Raw genomic sequence first — 13,467 nt, 5'->3', positions numbered from 1 at the left:
GAGGAGGAGTACGATGGCTATCCTTCGAGAAAATCCACTCAACCTAAGAACAATAGCTAGCCCTTTAAATGTAAAATCCCTCCCTAAATTTTTCCCCTAGTAACCAGTCATAAACCAGTCCCTATAATGTCCCTATCATCTCCTCATGTTGAGGGAGTTAGTGAATATCAATATAAAAACAGCATTCCCTAGCAGTTAGAACATGGGCCTGGGAATCAGAAGGGCCTGGGTTCTGCCACTTGTCCGCTTGGCCAAGTTATGTAACTTTCCTGTGCCCTAGTTACCTCATCTATAAAATGGGATGAAAACTGTGAGCCTCATGTGGGACATAGACTGTGTCCAACCTCACTTGATTTTACCCCAGTGCTTAGTACAGTGCCTGGCACATAATAAATGCTTTACAGAAAAAAAAATCCCATACTCTCTCAACCTATCCTCACCCTTCAATGAATGAAGCCTTAATCTTTTCAGACTATCTCCATGCAGCAATTTCTCCATCCCCTTAATCTTGGCTGTCCTTCTCTGTACCTTCTCCACTTCTATTATGCCCCTTCTAAGAAGGATGGATAACTCAATTCAGAATTCCAGGTGTGGTCATATTGTGCCCTAGGCAAATTACAACGTGTTTTTAAACCAAATCTTGGCACAGCGGAATCAGTCTATGCAGGCACAGCCAGCTGAGACATTTGGCTGCCCTGAGGTAGGGAAAACAAGCAGCCTCTCCCTAAAGTGGCTGCCCAGACTTCGTGTGGGCTTCGTCAGTCACATGGTTTAGCCTATTGGTGTCATTTGGGAGCCTGACCAAACCTAGAGTACCGCCTTGCTCCCAAGCCATTGCGTTCCTCTCACAGATCCACTTCCAACTCGGGTGAAGAGAATCTGGGGGCTCTTTCAAACTTTCCACCTCAGCCAACCTCTGTACCCTGACGCACTGCTTGAAGCGGGTTCTGTTTTCAGGGCAACCGTTCCGGTTAAAGTGCAGAGAGCAAAAAGTACAGAGACTTTTAGACTGTGTTTACTGACCTGACCAAAGCATTTGAACCATCAAGAGACCAGAGCTCTGGAAACTGTTAAGCAAATTTGGCTGCCCTGAGAAATTCATTAAGATTCTTAGGCTACTCCATAACAGAACCGTCGGTTGAGGCAGAGCTGAAGCAACCTTGCCTGACCTCTTACCCATCACTGACCGAGTTCAGTTCTGCTGTGTGGTAGGTCCAGACATATTTACCCTATTCTAGGCTGCCAAGTTCAAGGACACAATGAGAGACTGAACAGATGACCGGGCCTTAGAGGCACAAGCAATCAGTGATTATGGATTGCTTTGTAGACTGTAGACTTCAAGCTCACTGAGGGCAAGGAACATGTCTACCAATTCTGTTGCACTGTACTCAATCAATGGTATGTATTGAGCGCTTACTGTGCGCTGAGCACTGTTCTAAGCATTTGGGAGACTACAAAACAACAGAGTTGGAAGGCAACATTATTTCCATGGACAACACAGAATTAACTCAAAGTAATCACTGAATTTTGCTACCTAGGCAGTAGATATAACATTGAGGCTTAGATTAAGGACTAGAGGATTGGTGTGGTTTAGTGGAGAGAGCATGGGCCTGGGAATCAGAAGGATCTGGGTTCTAATTCTGGTTCTACCACATTTATGCTGTGTGACCTTGGGCCACTTCACTTCTCTGTGCCTCAGTTATCTCATCTGTACAATGGGAACTAAGGCTGTGACCCCCATGTGGGACAGTTACTGTGTCCACCCTGATTACCTTGTACCTACCCCAGTGCTTCCCCTCTCAGGGTCACACCTGGAGAGTTTCCAGTACTCTACCAGTCTCGACTACAGAAGGGAGGGTCAAACAGAGGCATATCCATTCCATTTCTAGCTTGGCCATGGCTAGAAAGTGGAAGGCAATCTGCTACAAGTCAAAACTCACCTGTGCTAGCCAGCAGCAGCATGGCAGACAGTCAAGAGTGAAGACTCAAGTTGACTGAGAGGAAGGAAGCAAAGGTAAACCACTTCCGTATTTTTACCAAGAAAACTCTATGGATACACTACCGGAACGATTGCAGAACAACTGTGTATTGGGAGAGATGTGTACATGGCTTCGCTATGGGTTGGAGACGACTCGACGGCATAAGACAAGACCCCAGAGCTTAGTACAGTGCCTGGTACATAGTAAGTACTTAACAAAGACCCCTAAAAAATAAAAAAGAATAAAAATGGCCAAAGTGGCCTTTGGAAGACTACAAGACAGAGTGTGGCGGCAATGGGCCACTAAGCTCCCTAGCACGTTGGAGATCCTACAAGACTGTGGGAATTTCCAGGCTTCTATAAGGCTGTGACACTTGCTTCTACTTCAGAAGACACATCCAGCTTCTGAAGTAGAAGTAGTTTGATCAGCGACATCATGAACATCCAATGGCAGAAAAAATGTTGACCTGCGATGTCTCTCGGATCAGATCAACTTCTTGTTGGTGATGGGACTAAGAGACTGAAAATGAAGGGGTTGATTTCCTGGGCAGGAATAGCCTCTCAGAATCTTTTAAGAATGGGAAGGAGACAGAGACAAGAGGGAGACAGAGACAAGAGAGGGAGACAGAGACAAGAGAGGAGGAGGGAGAGAGAGAGAGAGAAAATGCATGTGTGGGATGGTGGTGGCTCTCTCCTCTGCATGCTAGTATCTAATTCCAACCTGCCTCTGGGAAAAGACCTATGTACTAAAATCTTCATGTCTTTTCTTTTTTTTAAAAAAATAGTACTCATTAGTACTTACTTTGTACCAGACACTGGGATAGAATCGAGCAAATCAGGTTGGACACAGTCTATGCCCAACATGAGGCTCATAGTTGTAATCCCCATTTTACAGATGAGGTAACTGAGGCACAGAGAAACTGAGTAACTTGCCCAAGATCACACAGCAGATAAGTGGCAGAGGTGGGATCAGAACCCAGGTCCTCTGACTTCCATGTCGGTGGTCTATCCACTAGGCCACACTGCTTCTCAAGACTCGATTCAAGTCCATGTCCAACATAAAACAAGCAGCAAATAGCCTGTCAGATGGGTTAGGTGAGCAACTTTAAGATCTCTGACTTGAAAGCAAACTCCCATTTCATTCCCAGATTAAATGATGGACTATGGAAAATCAAAAAAATGCCAAGAAGCTATTCAGTGAGATTTCTGACAGGGCCCCAAAATTAGAATTCCCAAATTCCACTAATAAAAACAGTAATGTTGCTTCCTACTTTGAAGGAGATATTCAGCCAACTTGTAGTCCCCCTCAACGATCAGAGAACTTTTAATGGCAGAGTCAACTGAATCTGCTCATCTCTCAGGGTGGGCAGAAGCAGTCAGCCTATAGTGTCTATTGACTCTTCACCCAGAGATGCCATCCCCTTTCTTTCTCACTGGCCTAAACTGACAACTGCACATCACACAGCCCCACCATCCTCCCACTCAAACTTGGGCTATCTGCCTGCCAGTCATACGCCAGGACTGACCCTAGCAATGGACCAGAGCTGCAGGAAAGGGAGGAAGTATTCTGGAGCAGGCGATGAAGTGCCTGAAGAGGAAAAGTGTGCTCCATCTGACCATGGATGAGAGCAGCTTTCGGTATCAGTATGGGCATTGTTTTAGCTTTTGCAGCTGGGAGCTACACCGTGGGGTATTCAGGCCCCTTGTTAATCATTCAAATGCATTTAATGAGCATTTACTGTGTGCAGAGCACTGTGTTAAGCTCTTAGGAGAGTGCAATATAACGATAGACATATTTCCTCCCCACAATGAGTTTACAGTCTAGAGGCAGAGACAAACATTAATATAAGTAAATAAATTATAGATATTTACATAAGTGCAGTGGGGCTGGGATAGGGGGATGAATGAAGGGAACAAATGATATTTCTGGGTCCTAAGCTTCAAGCCAGTTGGTCCCTGCGTTAATCCAGCCCTGGTAGAGGCAAAAGTGGATAGTCATTCATTCATTCAATTGTATTTATTGAGCACTTACTGTGTGCAGGGCACCATACTAAGCACATGGAAAGTGTAATTCGGCAACAGATAGAGACAATCCCTGCCCAACAACAGACTCACATGAGAGCATGCTAATCTCACTTTTTATGGGATAAGTAGCCAGATCCCAGCTACCCACTCTATTGTGTCCTTCTCCCTGGAATTTATTTTAAGTCCCTGTCTCCCCTGTCAAATTGTAAACTCCTGGAGGACAGGGATCATGTCTACTAAATCTATTATATTCTTCCAAGTGCTTAATACATTACTCATTACTCTGCACAAATAGGCGCTCAATAAATGCCATTGTTTGTAGGAATTTCCCTATGTCTCCTACTCCCATTTATCCCATAGACAAAGAATTATGAGTTCATATGGTCAGAAAACACTCTTCTTTGGAAATTCAGATACATGTTCTGGGAATGAAAAAGGGATTATGCCTTTCAATGGAAATGTTAAATAACCCAGCTACAATATCAGCTACAATAAGCTCTTCTAAATTTTAACATCAGCTACAATAAGCTCTTCTAAATTTTAAAAATCTGCTAACAGTTGTTTTATCTTCTGTAGTTTTGTAAATTCAGCTATTTCCCGGATGATAATCCGACAAGTATTTTCTGATGAGAATGTAACCCACCTGCCCTCCCAGAGCAAGAAATGGGACCCAGGCAACCCCCCCTTCCCTATAGTTCCTTTCTCTGAGAGCAGCTGGTGACTCAGAGGTTTCTGATTCTGTTTTTCACCTTGAGGAAGGGTCGAGGAACTTCCCCTACCTATTATAGTAGGGTGAAAATGGCACCCCAATTTACTCTCTGCCCTATAAATTACTTTATACTGCTGTTAAGATCAAATGTGGGGGAAAGATTGGTTGAGAGGAAAGAGGAATTAGTGGAGGAAAACTCTTCCTGAAACCCAGTTCATATCCGGACTTTATTGAAATTGCTCTGAAAAACTTTGTTTTAACTTTCCTCCACCTATCTTCCATTAGACACTCACCACTGGGAAAGATTACTAGAAATGAAAACTAAGATAAAAGCTATTTTGGATCATTCCCTGAGTACCAATGGGACCTAGGATTGTTTTAGAAAAAAACATAAACTTCCTGAAAGATACTATTATAGAGCCCCTCGCACTCCCCTCCCGAAAAATACCCGCAAAAACCTAGGCTTGTCAGTCAACTGTAAAAGCTCAGAACAATCAAGAATGGTGTATATTTCAAATCCCTGCTTGCCATTTACTTTCAACATACTAATTGCAAAAATCATTTATCTCAAGGTTAGTTTATGTCTATGCAAGAAAGCTATAAACATCACAAATCAATTCTAAATTTATATAATTCCCTCTTGAAGGCTTTGCCAGCTGAAATGTTTGAATCTTAATACGTTTATAGTGACTTTAATAATGTTTATTAAATACTTACATTAAAGGTTAGGAATGACCTTTGTCAAATTACCTGATTTATCTAAACTGATCTTGTGTGAGTGTAATTTATGAGCGCTTCTGAGATGTAACTACAATAAGACCAAGTGTTATCTCACATTTTCTGTTGCTGCCAAGCAGAACTCATAGTCTAGTGGCAGTTTCCTTATGAACATTCCTGTGGATGATCTCTATGTCCCCAATTTGGAGGAATTACTGTGAGCCCTATGGGGGACAGGAACTGTATCCAACCTGATTAACTTGGATCTACCCCAGTGCTTATAACAGTGGTTGAAATAAAGTGCTTAACAAATACACTAGTAATAATTAAAACGTCTTGCACAAGCAGGAGGTGACCATGCTGGAAGAGGTCTCTTTTGTCTTGTCTTCTGCTGTCGAGTCGTCTCCAAAACATAGCGACTCCATGGACACATCTCTCCCTGAATGCCCCACCTCCATCTGCAATCGTGCTGGTAGTGTACGCATAGAGTTTTCTTGGTAAGAAATATGGAAGTTGCCTCTTTCCGCACAGGAAATTTGAGTCTCAACTCTTCACCCTCAACTCTCTCTCTCAAAGAGCTGTTGGCCAGCACAGGGCAGTTTTGACTTGTAGCAGATTGCCTTCCACTCACTAGCCACTGGCCAAGCTAGGAATGGAATGGGTATGCCACTGCTTGACTCTCCCTCTCCTAGTCGAGACTGGTAGAGTACTGGAAACTCTCCAGGTGCGATCCTGAGAGGATAATAATTATAATAATGATACTAAAATAATAATAAAACAAATAAGAATATACAGACTACAGCACAGTACCTTAAATACTAGAAGGCAGAGTCCTGAGGGAGGTTATGTTGAAAGTGGCATTAAATAAATACTTACAGATGCCATTTGGCAAAAAGGGAAGGAAAATTTCACTTATCAAATATCTACTGGTGAACACCGCTCAACATTGAAGTAGTTGATCATATTGCTGGTAAAATTTAGGTTCCTTAAGAAGGGGAACTCTCAAAAGAAAAGAAAGATTCCTAGCCAGCAGGAGAGTTTGAATTTTTTGTTATCATTAAGGTTAAGGGTTTAAATCAGTTTATATTGCAATCTACTTTTGTTTAGTCACAAAATTAGCAACTTCAGTTTAATCTCTCCCATAGCGAAGTTCTGGATTTCAAGAAATAAACAGTAAATGCATATCTGAGTTTTTAAGAAAAGAACACACACTCATCTTTCTGGTAGAGTTTACCCCTTTAATTGCTTGAAGGCAGGGGGTTGGACAAGATAGCCTCTTAAAGGTTCCTCCCTGCTTCAGAATTATATGAATCTTTCCTGCATTCCCCATTCCCTGCAATCCTATTTCTTCACTAATTCATCCATTGATTCAGTCGTATTTATTGAGCACTTCCTGTGTGTAGAGCACACTTTTTGCTTCCTGATAATGGGTGGAAGACTCACTGTTCTTGAGGAACAGAGCTTTAAAATAATAAAAATCATCTCCATCTGTCAACAATAGGAGGGTCTGCATGAGGTAGGCAAATATTTTGAGAGGACTATCAGGAGGAAAATCTATTTGACAATCCCTGCCCACAACGAGCTCACAGTCTAGAGACAATCTAACAGTCTCTCGCTCTGGGTTTTTCCTTCTCCTGATCTTTTCCTGTCCTCACTCTCCCGTCTCTTCCTTTTGTGATTAGGGTAGCTCCATTGGTTCTCTGGTTTTCCCTACTATGTCCCCTCTCAGTTGGTCAGTCAATCATATGTAGTGAGTGCTAACAGCATGCAGAGCACTGTACTAAGCACTTGGGAGAGTACAATGTAACAATATAATAGACAAATTCCCCATCTGCAAGGAGCTCAGAGTCTAGAGAGGAGCTTACATTCTCGCTCTGCGTTTTTCTTTCTCCCGCTCTTTTTCCATCCTTCACTCTCCCTTCTCTTCCTTCTGTGGTTTCTCACTTCATCCTGCTGTCTGCTGTGAGCGGGGCACAGTGCTCAAGACTTGAACAAGAAACAGAGGCTCATTAGTGACTTGAACCTGGGACCTCTATATCCCAAAGTGAGAAAGGGATTCATTCAGGAGTCATTATCTGGCTCTCTGTGAAAACCAAATGAGATGGCACAGTGAGGATGTGGGAGTGAGGCATGTTAAAGCACCGCCCAGGGCTCAGGCTAAGGAGGCCCCCCGCTATACCCCCCACCATACTCACTGCCAGTCCAATGCATGCCCACATTCCTCCCCAACTCTGCTGCTTGGGTAGGGCTATGTGGGCACCGCTCTCTCACATCTTGCAGGGGAAAGCAAAGAAGAGGGAAGGGGGAAGAGACTACAACCTGCTAAGGCAGCATGGCCTAGTGGATAGAGAACAGGCCCGGGAGTAAGAAGGACCTGGGTTCTAATCCCAGCACTGCCTCTTGTCTGCTGTGTGTCCTTGGGAAAGTCACTTCACTGCTCTGTGCCTGTTACCTCAACTGGAAAATGGGGATTCTGACTGTGAGCCCCATGTGGGCAGGGACTGTTTCCAATCTGATTTGCTGGGATCTACCTCAGTGTTTAGCACAGTACCTGACATACAGTAAGCGCTTAGCAAATGCCACCAGCACTTAGAACAGTGCTTTGCAAATAGTAAGCGCTTAGTAAATACCATCATTATTTTTTTAAAAAGGAGATTGAAACCAATTTTGGCTGTTTCGTGAAAAGCTGTGACAAAATGCACAAGTTGGGTTAAAGAGTAACTGCTTCTATTTGCCCCATGAAGATTCTGCTTTTTTTAATAAGACATTTGTTTGTCACCTTGCCAAGTCGCGTTTTGAATACACTGCTCCAGAGGACATTCAATGAGAAGGCATCTTTGCTAACAACTGTGCGACATTTTTCCATTATAATTTTACAACTTCATTCATCAAAACTGTTTATCCCATGAATATTAATTACAGAATTCCATGCTCTTGTAATCAAAGCCCAAAGAAAATGATTGAGTCCCTAGAAATGATAAAGTTGCTCATAACTTTGACAACGTTTTACTAAGGCACAGTATAGTACACAAACAAATTACTACTCGACATTTTTGTAACCTGTAATTAAAACAACAGAGGATGCAGAGGGGCCAGGCAGATTTTAAACAACGCACAGGCAATAAAGCAATGTATACTTTACAGTTTTTATAAACAGAATAATGATAGTGAAAAATGTTTAACCTTCAGTACTGCATATATACCATGACCATGAACATTTTAAGGAAATTACCCTGTAATAGAAAAGAAAATGCCAAAGTATAAAAAAGCTAACTTAAATGCCATGATAATTATAAAAAAAAGCAAACACTTTAGACATGAAAGTAACTTATACTCAACTCAATGTAAGGTTTTAAGACCACACACAAAATTCAGGAAAATGATTCTGCACTTCTGTTATAAAATCCATGGGCGAGCAGGATTTTAGATGGCGCTACAGGAACATGTGAGAAAGTGACTTAGAAAAATGGTCTTCTTATAGAAAAAGTCCTCAGACTTAAACATTTGGGATGAAACTAAGAGTTTCTGAGGACTCTGGATTGCAAACGCCAATCCAAAAAAATGTAGTTGTTAGTAAAATAGCTTGTGAAGGAGGAAATGTAGTCCGAACCTGACAACGGCAGGTATGTTTCCCACCTGTGCAAATGTGCATGGGCAACTGCTTTAAAAAATGCCTCTGCTCAGAAACGAGGAGGTCAAATAGTCATTAAAGGGGGAAAAACTACTGCAAACCTACTCCCGCCATAAGTGGGGATTTTCTGGTTTTCTTTCAAACCACACAACTATACATTCTTTGAAAGACAGCTGTTGACAATGATAAAGAGTAATTTTCTCCATTTTAGAACAAAGGCTCATTCTGGGAAGAGAAAGTATGCACCGCAGATTTTTGAAATTACTAAACTCCTGCAACATTTGTTAACTGATTCTGCTGTGCTTTCATTATTTTTTCGCCCAAACAGGCCTGAAGAAGGAAAATAGAGACAATGTTTTACCGTTTACAAGGTTGGTTAGGATACTCACCCCGATATTTGTTTGGCATACATTATGCTTTATGCTTAAAAATAAAATCATCATTTTAATGTGTTGTACCAAAATGATGAGTTAGAATGGGAGTGTACATTTTAATGTCTACATTCTAAGTTAGAGTACAAAAATATGCTTGTAACATTAAAATAAACTAATGCTGCAAAATGAGCTTCTTCCTGTCATGGAAAAAATGATCACCAAAGCCAAAGGGAATAATCTTAACATCCATGTTAATGTTCTCTTTCTAAGAAATTAAAAATTAATTTCATATTTTGGCTTTGTATTGAAAGCATTATAATGTGCTCTTTATCATGGATAGTGACTATTGATATCATATGCCATGACTCACCATATGAGTTCTGCAGTAGTGATGAGAACCTAACTTCAAATTCTGTGAAACACCTTCTTGTGGATGGAACAAGAACAGATGCAATAAATAAACTCTAGTGAAAATACAAAGGATAAGCCTAAATTCTTTCTTAACATTCCAAGATGTGTGGTTTAGGATCTCTCTAACTCACACATCCAAAATGATGCTTCAAGAATAAGAAAATCCCTGTTTTGAGTTTACGCCGACTTGCATGATAATGTAATGAATAAACCTGACACTGTGCCAGAATTTTTTTTTAAAGTAGCTTATATCCTCTAAATTATGTTAAGGACAACTTGAGGAACACAGTCGGGTAATATTCTAGTCAGAACCTATTTATGCATGTTCCACATTTACATATATCAAACAAACTTTCTGCAAAAGATAAGAACTGAGGTCTTAGAATTCAAGATGTGTCCTAATACACTGAAAATACTAAAATAAAGGTCGAAGCACATCCACTGACAATACTACCCTGCTTGTCCCAGATCCTTCCAAGAGGACCATAGTCAAATGCTGCTGACCAACATCTTCTCAAAACAGAAAGGAACATTTGAGACAGTGAATAACATGACCAAAAAGAATTAGATGTCTCCCATATCACTTTAAACCAAGATTTAAGTAAACAAAAGGATCATGACAGGTGAGATGAAATTTTGATACATTATGAAATTAGAGTGAATATGAAATTATTATGTGAATATGAAATCAAATCCAAAATATGAAATTAATTTTTAGTTTCTTAGAAAGAGAAAATTAACATGGATGTTAAGATTATTCCCTTTGGCTGTGGCGATCATTTTTTCCATGACAAGAAAAAGCTCATTTTGCAGCAATATTTCATTTTAATGTTACAATTTTGATAGATGAAAGATAGGGTGGCTGCATTTTTCCCTTCCTTGGCATAGCTTTTATCCTCCTCTACATTCTTCCTATCCCCTGTTGATTAATCACTTCAATAGTTTCATAAGATTCAATACTATAGCTGCTGCTAATTCTGATGTTCTGGTACCATTTCACCTTCTACTGCTGGCACTGTGTTTATCAAACAATGCTTCTTTTCTGCAGAACTGTCACAGTCTGGATTGTCTTAACCTGTGGAGCTAGTCTTTCTTTCTGACCTTTAGTTCCCATATGACTTAGGGGCACACCGGAATAGCTAGAAAGATACTTTATCCCCGAGAACTGCGTGTGGGATGGGAGAGAGTGGCATAAATCAGAGGGATGTTACAGTCTTAGCTATATGCGGAATCCTTTACAACACCTGTCTGTGCTAAGACCAAGCTGAGCCATTTCAAAAGATTAAACTGTGCTTTAGTAGGATCCAGAGTTGCTACAAATAATTATTTTTTTTACTGACAAAAGCATTATGGTATAGTTATAAACTATAAAAAGACTTTAAAAGGAAACAGTCCCCTTAATTACACTGGTGCTGTTACAAATGTTTAGTGATACTGTATATTACGGGAGGTCAAATTTTAATAAACTGGACCACACCAGGGTCACAATTGGTAGCAGGGCATTGATCATCACACAAAAGCCACTGAACACATGAAAGGAATTATGGTACATCACACATCAAACATTTTGGCCTTATGCTTCCTTCCTCTAATCCTACTGGCAGGAAATGCTCTGCGTATCCTGTGAGGTGACCAGACACATTTAAAAGTAGTCCCTTGTTTAAAAAGCTCTCGTACACAGCAATTTTCTCAAAATCAGACAAACCAACTTCTGAACGGCACTAGTACCCTTCATTCATTCTTGCAACACAGAAATGGATGCTCCAGGGATAAGGTACTGTATTCAAATACCGCTATTTCTTGCTGGAATGGTCAAATAAGTATAGAGGATAAACCGGGGAAAACATCAACTGTCTTAATTTGCATGTGATGGAATATTTAGTAAAGTTTGACTTTTCCTGATGGCTGCAGATTTGAGTTCTTTGTAAACTCAAGATTACATTTAAAACTGGGCTAGAAAATCAAGGCATCTATTTATATAGGATTTTGCTGAACTAAATCTGTAGTTCTTAGGTCACACTTTGATTTTCTTTGGTAGCTTTCACCAAATGTAGTCAGATGGTATTGTACAATTCAAAGTATGGGTGTCTGGGATATTTCCAATGATTAAAATTGACAAGAAACAAGTGACTGAAATATAATTTCTTGGGATAAACTTGGGTTCAAGGACAATTCTGAGGGTCTGTTGTGCTGGGGAACTAGTCAAACAAAGGTACAAAAACATAACTGACATTCTTTACTGTTGTGTTTTCTGCAGAACTCATTCAACCTCATTATTTAACTTTGTTTGGCAGTAACAGGACACCAAGTTTGGACTTTCTTGTGCATTTCATAAATATTTAGCTAACCACAAAACTGAATAAGTAACCTTTTGATTCTGCAGTGGCTGGCACTTTCCCTACTTTTTCTAGTTAGTGAAATTTCACCAAGTTTAGTGGTACAATACCTCAGTCTTATCAGGTGTTCTTTCAATTCACCTGGCAATACTGAGGTTGTGTCTCACTGAACACAGACTTCGTGGCTTCTGTTCAGAACTCATTCGCCAGGAAAGGTGCACACGGTGAAAAACACACTGTCCTCAGTGCGTTTGATAAGCTAACATGAGACAGGAGCTTTTTTTCACGGTTGTGTCAGTGTATCAGACACAAGCCTGAGCACCAATTGATTCCGTTATAGAATAATGGACCCTGCGGAAATCTGTCAATCGACTGCTTTAGGAAATAGCCTTTGTGTGCGTGAATGTGTGCCCCTCACCAAAACAGATATATATAGACATCGCTCAAGTGAATTTAACCCAAATCATTTGTTCTTCTGTTTCTGATCATGAATACTGAATAAAAATTTAAGACACTAACTTCACGGCTCTATCTGTGATTTAGTTTTCATTGGCATTTGCCTTCACAGTTTTACCACTTTTTACTAAAACTATTGTGCTAAAAATAAGCAAATTCAGAATATAGGTATGGCTAGAAAACCATCAATGGAAAATCAATTAATCTAGTTCTGATATTTTTGATGATAAGAAATCTTAACCTAAAATTCAAGTAAAAAATATAAAATTGGGTCGTCAACACAGGTAACCTATATGAGTACACATGTTTACTTTCATTCACTTGTGTTTATTGAGCACTTACTGTAAGACAGGTATATATATATATTTCCCAGTAAAACAAAATGATCACAAGTAATTTTTTTAAATTGTGGGACCTGCTATTAGCGATCCATTTTTACTTTTTTCTACTATCGATTCCTCATTCATTTTAAAGATGTGACTTCTAATCCATATAAACTGCTTTTTCCTAAGACACCACTCATTCCTTCACCTCTAACTCCAGCCAACTTTTATTTAGCATGAGGGGAATGAGGTCTATATATTTAAAAATACCTTGCAAAGCTTTAGGTCAGGCTTATAGCTGTATCAGAGAGATTGAGCGAAAAAGGTCTTGGATTAAACTGAGGTATAGTAAACTCTTATTATTCTTCATTATCGCTGAAATTGCATGCACAACAAGTGAGCACTTAAACAAGAACAGTTGATGATGAAATGGTAACTAACTGTAACAAATGGTAACTAACTCAAAATCTGCTTTGATTAGCTCACTCGTAAAACTAATCACACAAA

At 40.2% G+C, this 13,467-nt stretch overlaps 1 protein-coding gene and 3 non-coding genes across 4 annotated transcripts in view; 2 read left to right on the top strand and 2 right to left on the bottom strand.

Annotated features, from left to right (window-relative positions):
- VPS13B (vacuolar protein sorting 13 homolog B) overlaps positions 1-13,467 on the bottom strand; it is a 932,812-nt gene that overhangs the window by 360,520 nt on the left and 558,825 nt on the right.
- LOC114811906 lies at positions 1,794-1,930 on the top strand. Its single transcript, XR_003759601.1, has one exon. It is a non-coding gene; the product is annotated as a small nucleolar RNA SNORA7 (small nucleolar RNA).
- Positions 6,034-6,171, bottom strand: LOC114811878. Its single transcript, XR_003759574.1, has one exon. It is a non-coding gene; the product is annotated as a small nucleolar RNA SNORA7 (small nucleolar RNA).
- Positions 12,275-12,353, top strand: MIR875 (microRNA mir-875). Its single transcript, NR_034642.1, has one exon. It is a non-coding gene; the product is annotated as a microRNA mir-875 (primary transcript).

This window comes from Ornithorhynchus anatinus, chromosome 4 (genome assembly GCF_004115215.2).
Source record: "Ornithorhynchus anatinus isolate Pmale09 chromosome 4, mOrnAna1.pri.v4, whole genome shotgun sequence".
Classification (NCBI taxonomy): domain Eukaryota; kingdom Metazoa; phylum Chordata; class Mammalia; order Monotremata; family Ornithorhynchidae; genus Ornithorhynchus; species Ornithorhynchus anatinus.
This window is presented reverse-complemented; position numbering and strand designations above follow the sequence as displayed.